Here is a 21,781-nt window from a genome sequence, read left to right on the forward strand (position 1 = left end):
GTCCCATCTCCACTGCTTTCTCACTTGACTTTTCATTTTCATGCCACATCATAGTCTTACATCCATATGTTAAAGTTGACACTAACGCTCCTTCATGGAAGTCTCATGCAGCTGCAACACTCAGGTCTCTTTTTTTTTTTTCCTTCAAGGCTTTCATTGCACCAGCTACTGTCCTTCCTTGTGTCACTCTACATTCCACTTCTTTTGTACATTTTCCTCTCTTTTCTATCACAGTACTCAGGTACTTGAACTCTCTCACCAATTCCAGTCTTTCTCCATTCACTACAACACCACACTGGGAGTCACCTCTCTCAATAACCATCACTTTATTCTTTTCTACATTTCCTCTCAAGGCCTGATGCTTACAGACATCAGTAAAACTTTGCACTAGTCTACCAAATTCTTGTTCGGTATTAGCAAATAGCACTGCATCATCAGCGTACAACAAATTTGAGATATTCCATCCATCACCATTCATTACCAACGCCATCCCTCTCTCTATTACTCGTCTTTTTACTTCTCTCATCACCCCATCCGTATATACAGTATATATATATATATATATATATATATATATATATATATATATATATATATATATATATATATATATATATATATATATATATATATGAGCCTTTGTGGTAGAGTGTGCGTTTTCGTACATTGGAGAGCGAGGGTTCGTGCCCCGCCAGGGTAATAAACTTTGGAAGCGTTCTCCCGGCCACGTACTGCATTGGCGGACACAAGGGGTGCTGTGGTTGAGCCAGTGTCGCATACTGTAAAGTATGTTTGCACCCAGTCGGCTTGCGCTGGCCGATTACACTTGGTTCACAGACTACAGACACATCCAAACCCACTACAAAACTACAATCACACTTTCAAGCACTTCTCACCCTACATACAATCTCTACCAGACAGTCTAGGCCACTTGGAAGAGATACACAGGCTGTATCGTCCCTACTTCGGTCGGGATAGGCCGGTCCTGCAGTGGATACTCAAACGGCTGATGATGATGATATATATATATATATATATATATATATATATATAGAGAGAGAGAGAGAGAGAGAGAGAGAGAGAGAGATAGATATAGATAGATAGATAGATATAGATATATAGATATAGATAGAACAACCATGGGGACATCATATAACCTCGTTGCACTCCCACACCGATCGTGAACCATTCACTTAGATGCCCATTTACCCTTACACATGCTTCACTGCCATCATAAAAACTCTTGACGGCACCTAGCAGCCTACCATCTACACCATACATGTGGAAAACCTTCCATAATCCTTCTTTGTCTTTGTCGTATGCTTTTTCCAGATCCATGAATGCCATAAACACTTTATAGTCCTTCTCACAAGCCTTTTCAACTATCCATCTTATTGCAGATATTTGATCCACACATCCTCTGCCACTCCTAAAGCCACCCTATTCATCACTCCCTAGGGCCTAGGACTTCTGATACCTTACTTTCTTCATAATAATTCTTCCACATACCTTCCCTACCACACTCAATAAACTTATGCAGTGATAATTCTTGCACTCACTTCGCTCACCTTTATTTTTGTACAGGGGCACAGTCAATCCTTTTTCCACTCTGCTGGCACAGTTTCACTCATCCATGCCATCTTGCATATCTCCAATAAGCACTTCATTCCTCTTTCTCCACTACACTTAACCCGCCCCGTCCCGACCACTTTTTGACCACTGGTACCCCCCAGTCCCGACCATTTTTCGACCCTTTTTTTTTTTTGCTAAAACTTTCGCTTTTGGTGAGAAACATCGAAAATTCATAGAGAAATCGCTCACCTGAGGTTTAAAATACTCATTACAGGTAGGAGAGCCTCCTTGCCTTACTGGGTTTTCTATCAGGCTGGCACCAAAGAAAACAAGTTCTATGGGAGGATAACTATTTCACACCACTCATAAACGGTATTTATTTATTTACTGTTACAAATTTATATGTAGTACAAGAGTATATTGGTTTTCAAGCAGTAATATAGGCATTATAAGCATTGTTTCACTCACTAATACCTGACCTTTTTTTGCCACATTACCTGATCATCATTTCTAACTGTTTCTTCCTCTAATGCTATGTAAAGTTTGTCCTCCACATTGTCATTGATTGGGGAATCACTCTGGCCCTGAATTTCGTACCGTGGCATGACATGGCTATACTGGCCAGGTCACTGATAACAGGTGAATTGCTGAGAAAAAGGGCATGCAGGGGGGGGGAGGAGGTCATGCTGGGTAAGGCATTGTCCCTGCCTGGCATCTTGTTGAGGAAGGTGTCCCGTGAATACGTACCAAAAATGACTTGCGAAAATTGAAAATTGTGGAAATTATGAACCTTGCAATTGCAGGACGTTGAAGTACGTCCTCGGGATTAGCTGTGACAAAACGTGAGGACGTGGAAGTACGTCCTTGGGACGGCGCGGGTTAATCATCTCTGCATACACCTCATCTGCCCCAACTGCTTTCCCATCTTTCAGCCGCTTCGCAGCGCTCTTCACCTGTGCAAGTGTCACGTTTCCTGGCTCTGCTTTCCTTCTCTGCCCACCCCCAAATCCAATCATGTTTACAGTGGCTCTGCTTTCTTTATTCCCATTCATCAGGCTCGTTGGAAATATTTTTCCCCCAGACCGGTTGCACTTTTTACCTATTAAGATAGTTGTCCCTGTTGAAAGCAGAGGAAGACCCAGAGAGTGTTAATGACTAATCCAAGCGGTTTTTTAATCCAGAGATTGCGTTCTAGATCTGTTAGTAATTCTTATTATTAATAAATTGAATGCTACTGGGTTTAACCCTTGTGGACAACTATTTTGTAAATACATGTAAATACAGTCATCTCGCCTAAAGTGCGCCTTCGCATTGTGCGTCTGGCCTAATATGCGACAGGGGTCTAACAATAATTAATTATTTAGAAAGTGCGTTTGCGACAGGCATGAAAAATTGAGGCAAATACGGTATTCTCTTGCATCTCGTGAGCATAATTTGTAGCGCGCGATGGGTAAGGGTGGGGCTGATGAGTATGTGTGATGGGATGTGGCTGGTGTGTGAATGGTGACCACAGCAGCAGGATCATGACGTAATGTCTGTAATATCTGATCTGGACTTTGAGGGTTTCCTGGAGCAACAGGCAGCACCTAACCTAGTGCAAACTAAGATGTGCATTCCATTAAACTGGCCACACAATATTGTACACTACGAGCATTCGTTAATCACCTGTGCAATCGTCACCAGGGTTGCCATTTGGTATTTTTCATTACCAAATGTGAGGCAATTTGGTAATGAAAATATCAGTCGGTAATCACCCAGAATGATTAATTACCTAAAATTCGATCGGTAATGATTCAGAATGATTAATTACCAAAAATTCGATCGGTATTGATTCAGAATGGTTCATTACCAAAAGGATTTTTCACATGTATGAGTGTAACGAGGGTGGAGACGGTAGATTATCTTTTTTTTTTTCTTTTAATGCAAGAAAGAAGGAACCAAAGGCTAAGAGCCAACAAACATATCATTCAAAGAAAACAAAAAATACAAACGAGAGCCAAAACACCTCCAGTAGTGATGAGAGTGAAGGTGCATTACAGCTGTTCAGTGTTTTGATTCAGTTTCCGGGGTTCAGCCTCGGCTACCACAACAACAATTCGCATTATCTACCTTCTACAGTGCTAGTAAGTTCTTGAATTTTCGTAATAAATATACAGTATTACTCTTGCATGTTTCTATTGTAAGTTTTCCTTTTGCATTTTAGTTAGGGATAGGTATTGGTGAATATACGAAAATTCAGGATGTGTCGCCCATAAAGCCATTTTAACATGGGATCCTGTGCTTCGCAAAGTGCGAATTTATAAAGTGCGACGTGCTGTGTTTCCCATATTCACGCACTTTACGCGAGATGACTGTACAAAACATATATATATATATATATATATATATATATTTATTTAAATATATATATATATTTATATATATATATATATATATATATATATATATATATTTATTATATATATATATATATAAAATATATATATATATATATATATATATATATATATATATATATATATATATATATATATTTATTTAAATAACAGAACAGAGGAAGGAAAAACAAATGCATAAGAAAAAATAATCCATACAGCAGATTATATTCATAAAACATCTGTAACAGTTGGACTTGAACAGCTATAGTTGAAGTTTGGAGGGAAACAACTCCGGGGAAGCGAGTTCCAGGGAGATGCAGTTTGGGGAATAAAAGAATTCTGAGAAGGTAGGCAGAAGTTCTGCAATATGGATGTGTGACATTCCAGTCATGAGCGTTACCAGATGCCCGTGTAGCACACGGGAAGGCATGGAGAGGTGGCACAGTGGATGCAACTAGCATTTGCCATAAAAATATCTGTAAAATAATGCAAGGGAGGCAACATTCCTCCTTATTTTTAGGGGATGTAGTTTATTTATAACAGAAGGGTTATTAATAATTCCAGCAGCTTTGTTCTGAATTTTGGCTAGTTTTTTTAATGCAACGTCTCCACATCCATTCCACAAGGGTGAGCAATATGCAAGCTGACAGCACACGACTCTAATAAATTATGGCTAATTGCTCGTCAGTGAAGAAGTTACGGACTCTCTACAATAATCCAAGTTTCTTTGGGGCGGTTTTAGCAAGTGATATGACATGAGAGGTCCAGCTGAGGGCATTGTTAAGTGAGGCACCGAGAATTTCAGTACTTTTGGAGATGCGAGTATTAGTAGCACTTAAGGTAGTATACGAATCTGGCAATATTCTTCTATTAGTAAACTGTATATACAGTAGAGCCTCGGTAAGTCGGACACGCATAACTCGGATCCCCATATAGGTTGGACAAGGGGGCCACTAAGTGGGCATCTGAAAAATTCAAAGTTGCACCGCCCCCATTAAAAAACCTTGCCCCACTACTTCCACGGTGGAGTGTACTTGGCATCAAACTCTCACTGTTTACACTGTGAGCAGTCACGCGCTCATGTGTGTGATACTGTGCCCTGCTACTGTACTCTTGTGTTGCAGTGCTTTCTTGTGATTTTGCCAGGATCTACCTATCCAACTATGTCATCTTGTGGTGCTTCAGTGTCTCAGAGTCGTAAGGGGGGTGATGGATAGCGGAAATTAGTGTCATTGAGCATTGCACAGAAAGTATGTATAATGTTAGACATCATAGTTTACATATATTGTACTTTGGTGTGTTATACTTGTATCCATGAATATGTGATTATTTATGCGGATTTAGAGTATAAACCCATGCAGATCGGACAAATGCATAGCTCGGACTGAGTTACCCCTCAATTAGCCCGAGTTACCGAGGCTTGACTGTATTTGGTTTTACTAGCATTAAATGAAACAAGGTTGTTTTCTCCCCATTCAATGATTGTAGATAATCCTTGATTTATGGAGATGGCTGTACTGAGTTGAGAGAGATATTCAACATTATATATATATATATATATATATATATATATGCCTCTGCCTCCTGGACTGGTACTTATGGACCCTAACACAGCCTAACTTTGAAACCCACTTAAATAACTCCCTACCGGACATGCATAGCACCTATTGAAGACCCTATTTACACCAATAATGGGCATAAAACATGAAATAAATGAAAAGGAACCAGAGAATGAGGAATTAGAAGTGAGTAAGGAAAATATTTAGCAGTGTACAGGGAACTTACAGCACGTCTGTGGCCGCCTCCTCTAAGGCTCTGGCAGTGGTGAAAATGCTCTTGAAGCACATACAGTAATCCATTGTTGTGCTGCACTTAATTCTTTGCACTGTGAGTTATAATTGTTTAACACTGCACATTCTGTTCTTAATTGCCCCACACCAGTTTCAACCGCCACTTTGCTCTCCACATTTAATCCTTTGCACTCTAAATTCTAATTTCTTAACACTGCACAACACTGTAAATTCCAATGTGGTCTACTGGCGAGGTATTGCAGTTTATTCACAAAATCGAGCACGTCCAGCATCCATTGTGATGAGCATCTACTCACGATGGTAGTTAGGCGGTAACTGGGGAGGGGGGAGGAACAGCAGGGGACCGGCGGCCATGCGTAATCAAAGCTGTTTGGTGCTATGCGCCAATTTTAAATTACGGGTGGGGAAAAAAATCGGATATTTTTTTTCGTTTTTTGGCCATTTTTGGGTTCCAAAGGCCCAGGCCCAAAATGTCCGAATACTGGGGTGTCCGGGAATTGGGATTACTATATATATATATATATATATATATATATATATATATATATAATATGTGGTAGGTGGGACACTCACCATCCCCTAACTCAGTGTAGTGCTGCCTTGGGTGTCTGTCCTTTCCTCTCATCCTTCCTTCTTCTGACTTTCTTTCCTTCACTCTTTCATCTCCCTTTTGCCTACGAGTGACTTTACACTCCTTCTCCTGTCTTTCTTTTCTTCATTCTTTCCTCTTCCTTCTGTCTATGGGTGACTCTACACTGACAATTCAAATGGTTTCTTGTACACCAGGAATGGTAATATGGTAACCATATAGCCTAATTATGGCACCTGGGGGTTTAGTGGGTAATTATGGCGCTCCAGTCGGAATAAGCCTGTGCAGGTTTATATCCAAAGGGTGGTTGGGGTTTATTGCTCATGTAATGCCACTCAGGGATGATTGAGGCTGGTCGCTCTCATATAAAATGTCGGGACCAACTTGCCTATCCCCGGGCTCCTACACCCTTCACGGGGCGGCATAGGGTTGGATGATGAATGGATGGATAAACAGTATATATATATATATATATATATACATGGTATATATGGGACCAACTTGCCTATCCCCGGGCTCCTACGCTCTTCATGGGGCGGCATAGGATTGGATGATGAATGGATGGATAACAGTATATATATATATATATATATATATATATATATATATATATATATATAATATATATATATACGTGCACACACACACACACACACACATACACACTGTGTATGAACAGTGAGGATATTAAACACGCATGGAAAGAGCATTATAACCGGTTGCTGAATAAGGAGTTTGACTTGAACAGAGAAGGTTTGAAGTTAGTGGATCTAGTGTTTGGCTCATGGCCTTTGATTGATGCTGCTGCTGTGAGCAGGGCAATAATCAGGATGCAGTTGGGGAAGGCAGCAGGTGTGCCTGTTTTTACTGCATAGATGCTAAAGGCCTCAGGAGATACAAGAATGAGGTTAGTTACTGATTTGGTAAATATTATTATACATGTTTTGTGTACACCACGAAACCATTTACTACGTTGGGTGGTAACCATATAACCAGATTATGGTGCCTGGTGGGTAATTAAGGTGCTCCAATCGGATTTAACCATCCCATGGATGGTTGGGGTTTATTGCTAACGTAATGCCACTCAGGGATGAGTGAGGCTTGTCACTCTCATCTTTAATATCAGGGCCAACTTGCCAAGCCTTGGGCTCCTACGCTCCTCATGGGGCAACACAGGATTGGATGATGAATGAATGAATGATGAAATATGAATGTGTTGTCCCAGATGACTGACTGAAGAGCGTGAATGTAAATGTGTCCAAGGGGAAGGGTGATGCCCTGGAAAATGGAATTATAGAAACATAAAACTTTTGGACCAGATAAGGAAGGTAATGAAGAGAGTTCTAAAAGGTATAATTAAAGAAAGAGTGAATATTGGTGAGATGCAGTTTGGGTTTATGCCAGATAAAGGAACTACTGTTCATATTTATTGTTCAACAGCTTCAGGAAAAATATATAGGAAAGAAATGAGATCTGTACTTTGTTTTGGGGTGGTTATGGCTATGTATGTGGGTGCTCACACCCAGGTAAGGGGAATGGAGATTTGAGTGATGAGTTTTCTGTGAATGTTGGTGTGCATCAGGGGTCAATCTTGAGCCCCTTATCTAATATACTATAGCACTAGCCGCGCGCGCGTGCGTGCGTGTGTGTGTGTGTGTGTGTGTGTGTGTGTGTGTGTGTGTGTGTGTGCGTGCGTGTGTGTGTGTGTTGGGCAGTCGAAACTACACATTCACATCGCACCAAAACTGGCACAAAAATCGCAAAAAATTCGCTGATGTGAAAAAACTTGGACCCATCACGATTGAAAAACTTGTACTAAATTTAATGAGTGATCACATTTTGACCAAAAAACGCCGCTCCAGGCGCCCGGCATCTCCGTAAAATTTTTTGCCCATAGGTACAACTAAAATAAACTATAACAGTGCAAGAGCGTCAAATGACGCTTTACCGTAGCGTGGCCACCGGCATCATTCGAACACGGCTTATAAAAAACGATGACAATTTTTGGGAAGTGAGCGAACGTTTTGAACGTCATGAGACTGACCTACACTGCACTTCCATACACCCCATCAGTCAGTTCAGAGCCTATTGCTGTGATGAGTGGATTTTCGATTTTTTTCGTTCGTGGCCATTCCTGAACACCCACAACTATACCTATTATCTCGACCTAGACAGAAAATCACCTTTCTCCTCCCCTGCGATGTACACACAATCACCCTGTTTACGTTTATGAATAAATACGGGCATAAAAAAAGACATGATAATAAAAGAAAAATACATTTTTGTTTTGGTATCTTTACCTGTTTGTTCAGGTTTGTTGTACTAGTTTGGATCATTCAGTGCAGTGTGACTTGTAGAAAACTGTGAAAACTTTTGAGAAGTGAAAGAAAATCTCGGATATGAGACTGACCTTCACTACACTCCCATAAGGCAGTTCAGAGAATGCCGCCACGATGAGTGGATTTTCGATTTTTTCGCTCGTGGCCATGCCTAAACACCCACAACTACACCCATTATCTTGACCCAGACAAAAAATAATTTTTCTCCTCCCTTCACACAACCACCCTGTTTACGATTATGAATAAATACGGCCATAATAAAAAAAGACATGATAATAAAAGAAAAATACATTTTTGTTTTGGTATCGCTACCTATTTGCACAGGTTTGTTGTATTGTTTTGGATCATTTTACATGTTCTTCACCTTTCACAAGCATAACAGGAAAGTTTTCCATGTTCGCGTGATGTTTTCAAGGGTGGAAAGGCCTCCTTTCCCTTCCTGCTAACCAGCTCGTGTGAGGTGCAAGTGGCAGGTCGTCTTGCATTTCAACCCTCACTGTCCAGCTTGTACGCTCAAGATATGACGTTTATCTCCTATAGGTCTGAAAATAGAAACTCTCGCCTCCCTTTTCCAACAAACTCTACCACCCAGACTACAAAAGTAAGTCGACAAAGTACTTTTTTTTTTAAATTCAAACCTCACGTATTATATACTGGAAAACTCCAAAATACACATACTGTATATAGTTATTTCACACCATTTCAGCACCACTGACAATGCTTTTTGTCAGAAAAGAAAAAAAGAAATGCCATGTTGCGTCAATAGCTATGCATGACCGGTATCAGCTGCCTAAATTTACACAACTTCTGTGTTCAGTTGCACTCAACAGGATGGGTCTAGGAAACAGAAATTCGCACTGCCAGGTGCGTTGGAACTTCCTCTTCAATATGGCAAGAAAAAAAAATTCAAAAAATGGCTGCGTGGTTGGCCTGTGGGGCCTGACAAATTTCACGTGGTTGGCCACGGAAGGGTTAAGCACCATGTCATATATCAGTAACTTGTGTTGCTGCACACACTGCTCGCTCCCTATAACTTAAAACATCCCTCACAAATCTCCTATCAGCCCTCCTGACAGGGAAATAATCTATCTGGATGTTATTTCCCACAGACTCATATGTAATCAGTCCACTCCCTTTTTTCCTTAAGTGTTTGTTGCACACAATCATGTTCATTGCCTCCCCAGACTCAAGTATCCTTTCCCCTTCCTCATTTCTTCTACCATATGCACATCCCCCAAGTACTCCTTCATATCTTCTGAGCTGCATCACCTACATGACCATACAAGTCCCCTCCCAAAACTACAATCTCATCATCCTTCATACCGTTTACTATAATTATGTATTAAGTCATCCCAAAAGCTATCATTCTGTGCCTCATTCAAGCCTGTCTGTGGAGCCTACACCGATGTAAATGATAACATATTCCCACCGAACAAAATTTTCACAACTGTTATCCTTTCACCTACTCTCATTACTCGTGTTCCAGAGCTCGATTCTTATGAATTCTCTACTCTCTGGCTTCGGCACTCCTGTCATTCTCTGACTAAATTTATCTGCACTGTTTACTTATCTCCTAATTCTGCTATAAAAAATTTTTCAACTATCTTACTTCTACGATGGAACACATTCTATCCATTTCTTCTTTCTCTGAAATCTCCATGAGATTTCAGTGTTCACCACCACCTTTGGCTCCCTCTCCTTTCACTGATCCACCTGGTGAACAAGCCTTCATCTTTTCTATCCTTGATGACCTAGAGCAGCTTGAACAGCACCTTGGCCATGTCCCTGACTGCCTTGGAGAAGGCTCCAACGTACCTGTCTTCTTCCTTAAAACTAATCCTTCTTCTTACACTATTAATCTTTTCTCTCCATTGGGCTCCTCCGATTATAACCTTGTTACTTTAACCTGTCCTATCGTTCCGGTATGGCCTATGGATCCTCCAAAGAAACGTCGTCTTGGTACTATGGAGCTGCAGATTGGGAGGCCTTCAGGCAGTACTTCTTTCATTTTCCCTAGAATGATTATTGCTTCCATGGCCGGGAGCCATCTGAGTGTGCCTTGTGCATTACGGAGGTTATTCTCTCGAGCATGGAAGCATACATTCCTTTCTCATATCCTTTGACTAATGCACGAAAGCCTTGGTTTAATCATGCATGTTCTAATGCTGCCTGCAACAAGGAGAGGTTCTATAAAAGGTACCGGAGCCAACCCACCCCTGAATCGCATCTTTTTTATGTTTCCGCTCGGAATCGTGTTAAGTCTGTTCTTCACTCTGCTAAAAATAATTTCGTCCGTACTAAATGCTCTCAACTCTCCAACTCGAATTCTTCCCGCTCCTTCTGGCACCTTGCCAAAAACCTTTCTAACAACGTTACCTCATCCTCCTTCCCTCCTCTTTTCTACTCTGATGGTTCTGTTGCTATTCCTTCCACTGATAAAGCAGATCTCTTCACTCAGACTTTCTCCTCCAATTCTACCTTAGACGATTCTGGTGGTTCCTCCATCACTTCCCCCCTCTGACTTCCTCATGGCTGACATTATAATTTCTTCAGTTGATGTATTTTCTGCCATCATAGGCTTCAATACTAACAAGGCATATGGGCCTGATGGAGTTCCTCCTGTTGTCCTCAAGAACTGTGCCTTTGTGCTTACACCCTGCCTGGGCAAACTCTTTCGCCTTTGTCTATCAACTTGTGCCTTTCCTTCTTGTTGAAAGTTTGCTCTCATTTAGTCAGTCCCAAAGAAGGGTGACCATTCCCTACCCTCTAACTATCGTCCAACTGCTTTAACATCCTGTGTCTCAAAATTTTTCGAGTCTATTCTTAACAGAAAAATTTTAAAGCATCTTTCTTATAACAATCTTCTTTCTGATCGTCAGTATGGGTTCCGTCAGGGACGCTCCACTGGCGATCTTCTCACCTACCTTTCAGACTCCTGGTCATCCTCCATTAGGGACTTTGGCAAAGGCTTTGCCATTGCATTTGACATCTCAAAAGCTTTTCATTGAGTCTGGCATAAATCTTTAATTTCCAAACTGCCCTCCTACTGTTTCTATCCTTCTATCCGTGCCATCATCTATAGCTTCCTTTCCGGTCGTTCTATTGCTGCTGTTGTAGACGGCCATCGTTCTTCCTCGTGTTCCTCAGGGCTCTCTCCTGTCACCAACTCTCTTCCTTTTATTCATCAATGATCTTCTAAGCTGTACATCTAATCCTATCCACTTGTACACTGATGATTCCACCCTTCACCTTTCCATTCAGTTCCCACAACATCCATCTCAACAGTTACTTCAATAAACAAGGGATGAGGCTATGGCACACCTAATGTCTGACTTGGCTCGTATCTCTGACTGGGGTAAAAATAATCTTGTTGTTTTTAATGCATAAAAGACTCAGTTTTTACACCTATCAACCCGTCAAAATCTTCCACAGGAGTACCCACTAATGTTTAAAAATATCCAGCTCAATCCTGCATCATCCTTGAACATGCTTGGGGTTTCATTCACACGGGACTTATCTTGGAAAGATCATATTGCATCTCATGTAAAATCTACTTCCAAGAGATTAGGTGTACTAAGCTGACTCTGTGCCTTCTTTACTCCTGCACAGTTGTTGACTTTATATACGGGTTTTATTCGTCCCTGTTTAGAGGACAGCTCTCATGTGTGGGGAGGCTCCCCACATACAACTCTTTTCAATAGGGTGGAGTCAAAGGCTATTCATCTCATCAACTCTCCTCTTACTGGCTCCCTTCAACCTTTGTCTCTTCTCCGCACTGTTGCCTCTTTATCTCTTTTCTATTGCTACTTCAATGGTCACTGCTCTTCTGAACTGTCTGCATGCATCCCTCCACCTCTACGATGGGCGTGTAGCACCCGTCTAGCAACAAACTCTCATCCTTTTGCTGTTCAGCTTTCTAATGCAAGAGTTAACCGTTACTCCTAGTCCTTCATTATGCAACAAGTTAACTCTGGAACTGTCTCCCTATCTCCGTATTTCCTGCTTCCTAAGATCTCCAGTCTTTCAAACGCAGTGTGCCCAGGCATCTCGAAATGAATGGATCTTGAATTTGGATCTCTTTTGTATTTTTTTTCTTTTGGATGGAACGTTCATGCGGGCTCAGCCTTTGGTTCCTTCTTCCTGTCATAAAAAATATATTCCACTCATTTCTCCTTAACCAACACACCCTCACCACCATATCCATTTGCTCTCTCTCTCTGTCTCATATACATATATATATATATATATATATATATATATATATACATATATATATATATATATATATATATATATATATATTAATCATCCCATTATCCGATGTAGTACAGCCAAAAGCATGTCCGAGATGTGGGTTCGTCCAGATACTGGGCCCCTGCCTCCTGGACTGGTACTTATGGACCCTAACCCAGCCTAACTCAAAAAAACACCTACATAACTCCCTACCTGGCATGTGTAGCACCTATCTAAGTCCCTATTCATACAAGTAATGGACAGAAAACATGAAAAAAATAAAAAGGAACCAGAGAATGAGGATGTAGACGTGAGTATGGAAAATATTTAGCAGTATCCAGGGTACTTACAACAAGTCCTTGGCTGTCACGATGAATAACCCGCCTCCTCTCAGAGTCTGAAAGTAATAAGGTGCATCTGAAATACCAGCAGTAATCCAGTGCTGCACTGCAATTAATCATTTCCACTCTAAATTAAAATGTCTTAACACTGCACATTCTTTTCTCATTTGCACTCTACTAGACTCTTACCACTGTTGCACTCTGCACTGAAGCCTTTGCACTCTGAATTCTGTTTTCTTAACACTGCACATTCTTTTCTCATTAGCACTCTACTTGACTCTCACCAGTGTTGCATTCTGCACCGAAGCCTTTGCAATCTGAATTATAATTTCATAACACTATACGCTGTGTTCTTTACACTGCACAACACTAAATCCCGTGTGGTCTACTGGCGAGTTTTTGCTGTTTATTCACTATCAGAGTCTGAGAGTAGGTGTTGCAGGTGGCCAAGGGGCGCGTCGCTGGGAAGTGGTGATGGACTACCCACTGCAGACAACTCCGAAGACAGTCGCAAACTTACATCCAATGACGACTCCACCGCGGCTGATGTGCTGGGCTGTGGCTCGGAGGTGGAAAGCCTGTCTTGGAGAGGCAGAGGTGTGGAGCCAGGGCTGGGCTCAGCGGGGGTCAAGGGCCTGAAAATACTGTCAATCGTTGATTGACATAAGGAACGGCAATTTTGGCGATTGATGATGCACTGCCTGAAAGCGTGCACTTTCTCCACAAGTCCCAAGGGCCTCATCTCCCTGTCGCACTCTGGGTGTTCTAGGTAGTTGAGAACGAACTCGACGTGCTCCCGGAGTGCACTCAGCTTGGGGATGGCTGGAGTAGTGTCACACTGAGAGGAGTCTGCATCATCATCACTCTCCTTGCCAGAATCTTCAAGCTGGGTACTTATACCAGCAACTGAAGATGCAATCTTGATATCAGACATGATCTGTTACCCAGGATCGCCCTCATCATCATCAAACCACTCACGTATTTCGTCCACATCAACGTCATCATCAGCTGCACGAAGAAGTGCATGGAAGTCATCCAGGTCAAAACCTAGAAAGTCGTGCACCACATAGGCTCCGAGAAGCAGACGAGACCAGCCACTTTCCAGAGTCTTGACAGAGACTTCCCTCCATGCACTGGCCCAGTTGTAGATGGCTGACTTGATGTTGTAGCAATAAATGTTTTCCACAGTCCGCTGTCCCGTCCCTCCCTGTGCTTATCCTCGTCCTCGAGAACAACCATCACCTCATCCAGGAACTTCCAACGGTACAGCCTCTTCATAGCCACGATCACTCCTTGGTCCATTGGTTGGAGGAGAGCAATCATATTAGGTAGTAAAAACATGCACCTAATGCGGCCATTCTCAGCCACCAACTCCTTATTGGACGGATGCACAGGTGCATTGTCCAGACGGAGGGCCTTTATCTGGTTGCGCAAGATTCCCAGTGTCTTTGTCTGGTAATGGATGACCTCCTTGACTAAGTGCTGGTGAAACCAGTCTTTGAATATCTTGGCTTTGAACCAAGCCTTCACAGAATGGTACCAAACGACAGGAAGGACATCCATCACCCCACAAAGATACTGAGGCTGCTTTGCACAGCCAACAATAATGGGCTTGAGTCGGTGCATGTCGTTGGCATTGGCACAACACAAAGCAGATATCCATTGCTTGCAAAGCTTGCAGCCAGGTACCTGCTTCTCCGTCTCCTCTGTTAGAGTGTTCATTGGCATTGAGCAATAGAATAGACCAGTTTTGTCAGTGTTGTAGACTTGATTGAGAGTGAGGCCCTCCCTGTCAATCAAGCTCCTCACCCTCTGCCGAAACTTCTCTACTTCCTCCTCATTGGCTTCCAGAGTTTAGCCATGGGCCTTACAGTTTGTAAGGTCATGCCGTAACTTGAAAGCGAGGCGCCAACCCTCAGATGCCTTGAAGTCTTGGGTGTCTTGTGACCTTGCGAACTTCTCAGCAGCAGCCTTCAGCTCCGTACCATGCACCATCATACCAGCAGCATGCTGTTGTCGGTACGGTACCAAATCAGCATGGAGTGGTTGATTTCTGCAAACCAGAGAGTGAGCATAACCTTCCTCTCCATGTTGTGTTTGGTCTTCGATGCGAAGTCAGCTGTGTACTAGATGAGCTTGTCCCGAGATCTCTTAATATCAAACAAGGTAGAGTGGGCCAGGTTGAATTCAAGCAAGATGCATGACATCGACCATCCCACATCCACCTTCTCCAATATCTCCCTCTTCTCCAGAGTCAGAACCACTCGTTTCCTTCTCTCGGGCGGCAGGGCCATCATCACACACAAGAGGAAGAGGCAGCAGAGGAACAACAGGGCATGCAGCAGGTAGGGCACCACCACAAAAGCGAGCACATGGGCGGCCATGGTGCCGAGCATGCACTCACAACAATGGGTAGGCGGGAAATGGGGAGGAGGCAGTGTCGCCCTGCCAGACATCAGTGGAACTAAGTGGCAAAACAGCCGTTTGGCGCCATGTGCCAAGTTCAAAATACGGTTGAAAAAATGTCAGGTTTTGTTTTGCTTTCTTATTTTTTTTTGTTTTTTTTTTATTTTTTGCCATTTTGGGGTTCTGAAGGCCTGGGTCCAAAATGTCCGGGAATTGGGGTGTCCGGGACTTGGGCGTCCGGGTTTTACAGGGATTACAGTATTAAAATTTTTAGGGATTGATGCTGGTGTTATTTTTGTATTTTTTTCACTTTGCACAAGAATTTCAAGTTTTCAAGTCTTTACATGACATCCGAGGCATGTGTGCTGTACAGTATGTACAGTATATGCCTGTTTTATAGGAAAACCCCAATTAGTTGTAATTATCCCATTATTTAAGAATTGTCAATACGATGATGAATAGAAATGTCTCACAAACCACTTTGGAGCTTGATAATTATCACCACTGTATTTGCTTTTGTTTCATGTTAGGCTGAGCTGGTAGAATACATTTTCCATCACAGGAATTAAGTAACTATAGAAAATTAATTTCCACCCGATTGTACTGCAGATGCCCAGATTGTACTGCCTAATACTCGACACTACATAATTATCCTCTGAGAATGGGTGACTTGTTGGCTTCACATCACTGCAGCTGGTAAACGTTTTTGTGTCAGTTTAGAAGTAACAAAACTCAAAGCCTCAGATGGACAGTGATCAGTGATCAGGGCATTTTTGTGACTCTTATTAAAGGAAACTGAGGAAATAGAGTCTTAGATTTGAAACTTGAAAATATGACATTAAGAACTGGTAAGTGTATGTTTCATTGTGAAATCCGGTATTGTATAGGTGACAGATAAATTCATTTGTTTTAACACTAGATTAAATGATGGAGAACACAGATATCAGAGTGGTAATGATAATAATCCTAGGTTAGACTTATTTTTTACCAAATAATTATGCTGTTTGAAGGAATCTATGACAGAAGGATTTTCTGGTATAAAAAGTAATGGGTTTACTGAAGTAATTTTGGCAGTACTACTACTGATAGGTGAACTGAAGTGTCTGGAGCAAAATTTTCTGTGGGAAAGGTAAAAAATATTCCTTTCTACCTTGCCTAGGTTCTCAATTCATTGAAGTATTGTTGTGACACTGAAGAGCTACAGAATATAATGAAAATATAATAGCAAAATGCGGTTTAAATGTCGACATAGATAATTTTGTAGCACTCATTTTCATATTCACTACAGTTTTACATACATTATTGAGCCACAGAATTATGATTCATCCACAGCAGCATTGTGGCTGAGTAAATGGGGTGTTCTTAAAGTTTTAACCCCTTTAAACTGATTATCATTATTACTGTTATTATTATTATTATTATTATTATTATTATTATTATTTCAAATTATTTTATTCAACTTGGGAAGTATCTCTTGTAAAGGACTTAATTACAGCATCATCTAACCCTTTCAGTTCAAAGTGTAGTTTAAGCTGATTAGGTCGCGAGGAGATAAAAAGAATAAACTAAACAATACTAAACTATAATGTTTTGGGTTCAAGGTGTGTCCAAGTTATTAATTCAAAGAACTGGTCTCTCCTGGTGCTAATTTCTCCCATTATGCTAATTTCATTCAGTATGCTAGTCTCTCTCATTACGCTAGTTTCACTCCTTATACTAGTTTCTCTCATTATTCTAGTTTCTCCTATTATTCTAGTTTCTCCTATTATGCTAGTTTCTCCCATTATGCTATTTCTCCCGGTATATTAGTCTCCTCAGTCATGCGGTGGCTCAATCGGTAGAGAGTTGGCCTGTAGTCCTAACGGACTGAGTTCAAATCCCGCTGGGGCAGGGAACAGTTTAAGGATTTGAATTTCATAAAAATCAAACATTACTGATCTAACAGAAGACCCGCCGACATGTCGTAAATATACCCCCGCTAATACCAATACACTAGTCCTGTATGAGACAGCCCTAGCATGTATTTAGTATGGACGGTAGGTGTTAGTGCCGAAGTGGTGACATGTAGAGGTGTACGGTACGTAGGAGGACTACTGGGCCTTGAATGCAGGGTGTGAAGCCTATGCCCAGAGTCGGTCACATAAAAAAAAAAAAATGCAAGTTTCTCGTGATTTACTGTAGTCGCGGCAGAGGTTGCCATTATCGTGTCCTGGCAACCTACCCATCAACGGTCCTTCCGATTTCATGCATAATGATACACTTGTGATTCGTTTATATGTTCGTATATAATTATATTCATGTATAATATATTCGTGTATAATAATATGATTCGTGTGTATGATAAGAAACTGTACGCGCTTTTGACAGACAAGTTGCCAGGGTTCGATAGTGACAACCACAGAGTTGTGCGTCGCGACTATAGTTTCCTCAGTTATGCAAAGTTACCCTCATTATGCTAGTTTCTCCCATTATGTTAGTTCTTCCATTATGCTAGTTTATCCTGTCATGCTAGTTTCTCCCAGCATACAGTATTAGTTTCACTTGTTATGCTAGAATCAACTGTTTTGCTTGTTTTTCCCAGTATGCTACTTTCTCTTGATATGTAAGTTTGTCCTGCTAATTTCTTACATAATCCTACATGTGCAAGGAATGGTGCATGCTTCTAAATTGTGAGGGTGGTCATGTAGTGGCATGAAAATTCCTGGAGGAAAAGAATAGAACACACAGTCAGAAGTCATCCATATAACATGGACTGGCAGACACAACAGATATTTGGAGTGGAAAACTAAACACTGATTCATTGTGGCACTGGTAAATTGTTAAACTGAAGTGTGATCTTTAGTGTGTTATTTTTATTACTATGTTACTGTTATTGTTGTTCTTATAGATTTTATGGTATCATTTCTATATTTTTTATACAGTCTTGGTATTATCTGCCTTATTAGGGTGGCACATGAAAGCAAGATGGCCTATATCTTCATATGTCATTTGCATGCAACTGCTGTCTCTGTTGTCTATATTATAATAAAAATAGTATCATAAAAGGAAGATTTTGTGGTACAGTAATGCACTGCATAGTATAGCACTATACTCGTATATGAGATTAACTGTAATTGTTTTATAGTGCATATTCTTGTTTTATACTGGCAATCCGAAGAGCTTTTACGGGTGCAGTATACATATTTTTAACACAAAAAAAAAAAAGGAGCTAGAAGTGTAGAATTTGCAAAGCTTTGGCCCTTTCCAACTGAGCTAATCATGGGGAACCCAATTGCATGATCTGCCCATTTTGATTTGCATGGTTGTATTGCATATGAAGGATGAGTTTATTGGCAGGGGGAGGATTGAGGTACAATTAAGAATTTGAAACACTGTAAAGGATTCATGTACTGTATACATAGTGCTTTAATAGTTAATGAAAGAGAATAGGCTACTGATTTCAGAGTGGTAGCGACAAGTTCCATGTCTGCTGTTTTAAAGATAATTATTATGCTGTCAGCATGAACCTGTGGGATAACCGGCACTTCTTGTTCATATTCTTCAGGATCTGTCATCTAACAAATGGAATACAAATGCATTACACCGTAATATCGTAGAAATAACAGTTGCTCTCAAAATTTTAATGCCCTATTTCTTCACTCTCCCCTGCCAGTGAACTCGTATTTAAATGCAGTAAATCAGTGCACCCAGGACTAAACAGATCTAGCATTTGGCTTTTGTGTGGTACGGAACAGATCCAGCATTTGGCTTTCATATGATACTGAACAGATCCAGCATTTGGTTTTATCCTGTTTCGACCGAGAGCAGATCAAGCTGGTTCGGAGAATTTTGTACAGAGGAATGTATGACAATGTTCTGGCACCCTATTTCTTTCCCGGTGAAATTGATAGTCAATAGATTGACTCTGACTGATAGGTACTGTAGTATGAAGCACATAATGTGGATATGTATGGCTGTGAGGTTGAATCAGGATTCTATGGCCATGAAGGGTGAGTGAGGCTCTTTCAGATGGGCAGACTTTCCTCCTCCTCCCATATATAATGTCATGCCTTATTTATCTGATTATTCATTTTACTTCATTACTTTCTCTTTCAGGTTATTCTAACTGGTAGTTTATAAAGTATTAGAGAATTAACTTTCTCTTCAGTCTTTCCTATGAAATTTCTTTGTCAGTTTTCCTATGCTGCATGGTGGTCCTTCTCACTTTTTCTTGCTAATTTTAACTGGAGGGTTTAGAGGCTTTACTATCCTTATCCTTCTGCATGTAGAATCAGATCTCGTAGTCACAGTCTACTCTGCAAGAAGCAGCCTCGAAAGGACCATAAGGTCTGTTGCTGTTTGCTTTCCTCCTCCTCCTTCTCCTCCTCCTCCTTCTTCTTCTTCTTTCGCACATTGTAAGATTGATATGTATGATGATGATTTTAGTTGATCTTAGTTGGCTGGTTACCACTGTCCCTACGAGGTACTTTCATAGGAGTGGCTTAGCTCCAAAAACCCAGTGGCAGACCTTGCACAACACTCAGGCAGCAAAATCAACCAAACAGAGCGTATACACAAAGTCCAGGCTGAGACCAGGATGCATACATATCTCTTCTGTTCAACTACAGCCTGTTTCTCAGGGGTAGGCTAGACCCGTTAGCCTTGGATGGCAGCGATCACTCCTCCGAATTCAAACCCATGGCTCCAGGTAAGGGTTGGCGATTGTAAGGTAATACAGCCATCAAAAATAACCTCGTCAATGCTGCTGGGAGTGCTGGAACTAAATTCCTGTCATCAGGTGAAGAAGGTTTACACATGTGCATGGCCAAGCCTTCAAGACGTAGTGACCAGTTGTGTACGTGAATGGTGGAGAGTGCAGATAAACTGTTGCTGGAGGGCTGGACACAGAAGGTATCTGCAGATACATGACCAGTAACTACAATGTATTTTAATGCAATAGTGTGAAATTAGAAGTGTCATGCCAAAGAGCTTGTTATTCACTTTACCTTCAGGTGTGTCGTACCTCTCCTCTTACCAGCCAACCCAAGAGGATAAGAACAAGCTGCTGAAAAAAAGGAGGCCCTTTCAACCTTACTGTTGCTAAAAGAAATTACAATGATGCTTTAAAAACTCAGTACTGTAAACTCAGTTGTATCTGTCACCACCAAATCCGGCATGCATCATTATCTGTCACAGCAAATGAAGGCCAGTTTTTAAATATTCGTGAGAAATCAGTGGGAAGCCCAAAATTTGAAATCCGCACTATTCGGCAGGAGTCCCTCCACCCAAACACTCTCGTAAATTTCGTCACCAGCAGTGTTGCCAGATTGCCTTGCCTAAAATTCCCTTTCTGGCCACTAAAATTTTCCTTTTTGACGCAATTTTTCCCTGTCACTCACTCATTATATAGACAGATAGATAGATAGATAGATAGATAAAGAATATTTTTATATAATATGAAATGCCACATTCCTCACACATTTATCAATATTTTCATATAAAAATAATATAATGAAATAGTAGCTTACCTTCTTTTTCTAGTTTTCTGAACAATCTTTGTAGAGTACATCTGCAGCCATACGCTTTAGATGAGTAGGTTTTATCTTGAAGTTGTAGCAAGCATCCTTATCATAAATTTACTTGGCATGCAACATTCCTATTAGAGTTGATGTATTGAGCTGGTTTCTCATCTTAGTTTTCATTAGGTTTACCTGGGAGAACACTCGCTCGACAGCTGCACTTGAGTGTGGGAAGCATAGAAGGCTTTTCATGAAGTTACCAAGGAGGGGAAACATTGGGGTATCATCACCCTTCTTCATGCTACCCACTTTAAACCAAAACTGACACATGTCTTTATTTGGTTCTACACCCAGTTCTGTATTGCGAAGTACCCTCCACTCACGATCCAGCTCATTTATGTCATTTCTTGGGACTAATCTAGGAAAGAAGCTTGCTAATGGTGCAATTAATGGAATTGATTTTGATGTACGGTAACACTTGAAGGATCCATTGCACTTAGACACTGAAGAGTTGGATCTGACAAATTGAATCTTTTCTGTATCTGAGCAATACCTTCAATGTAATAGTCTAAGCATCTCAGCCGGAAATTGTAAAGTTCCTGTTGCTTTATTCC

This window comes from Coenobita brevimanus, chromosome 29 (genome assembly GCF_032717465.1).
Source record: "Coenobita brevimanus isolate Jiangsu-jjx chromosome 29, ASM3271746v2, whole genome shotgun sequence".
In the NCBI taxonomy this organism is placed as follows: Eukaryota; Metazoa; Arthropoda; class Malacostraca; order Decapoda; family Coenobitidae; genus Coenobita; species Coenobita brevimanus.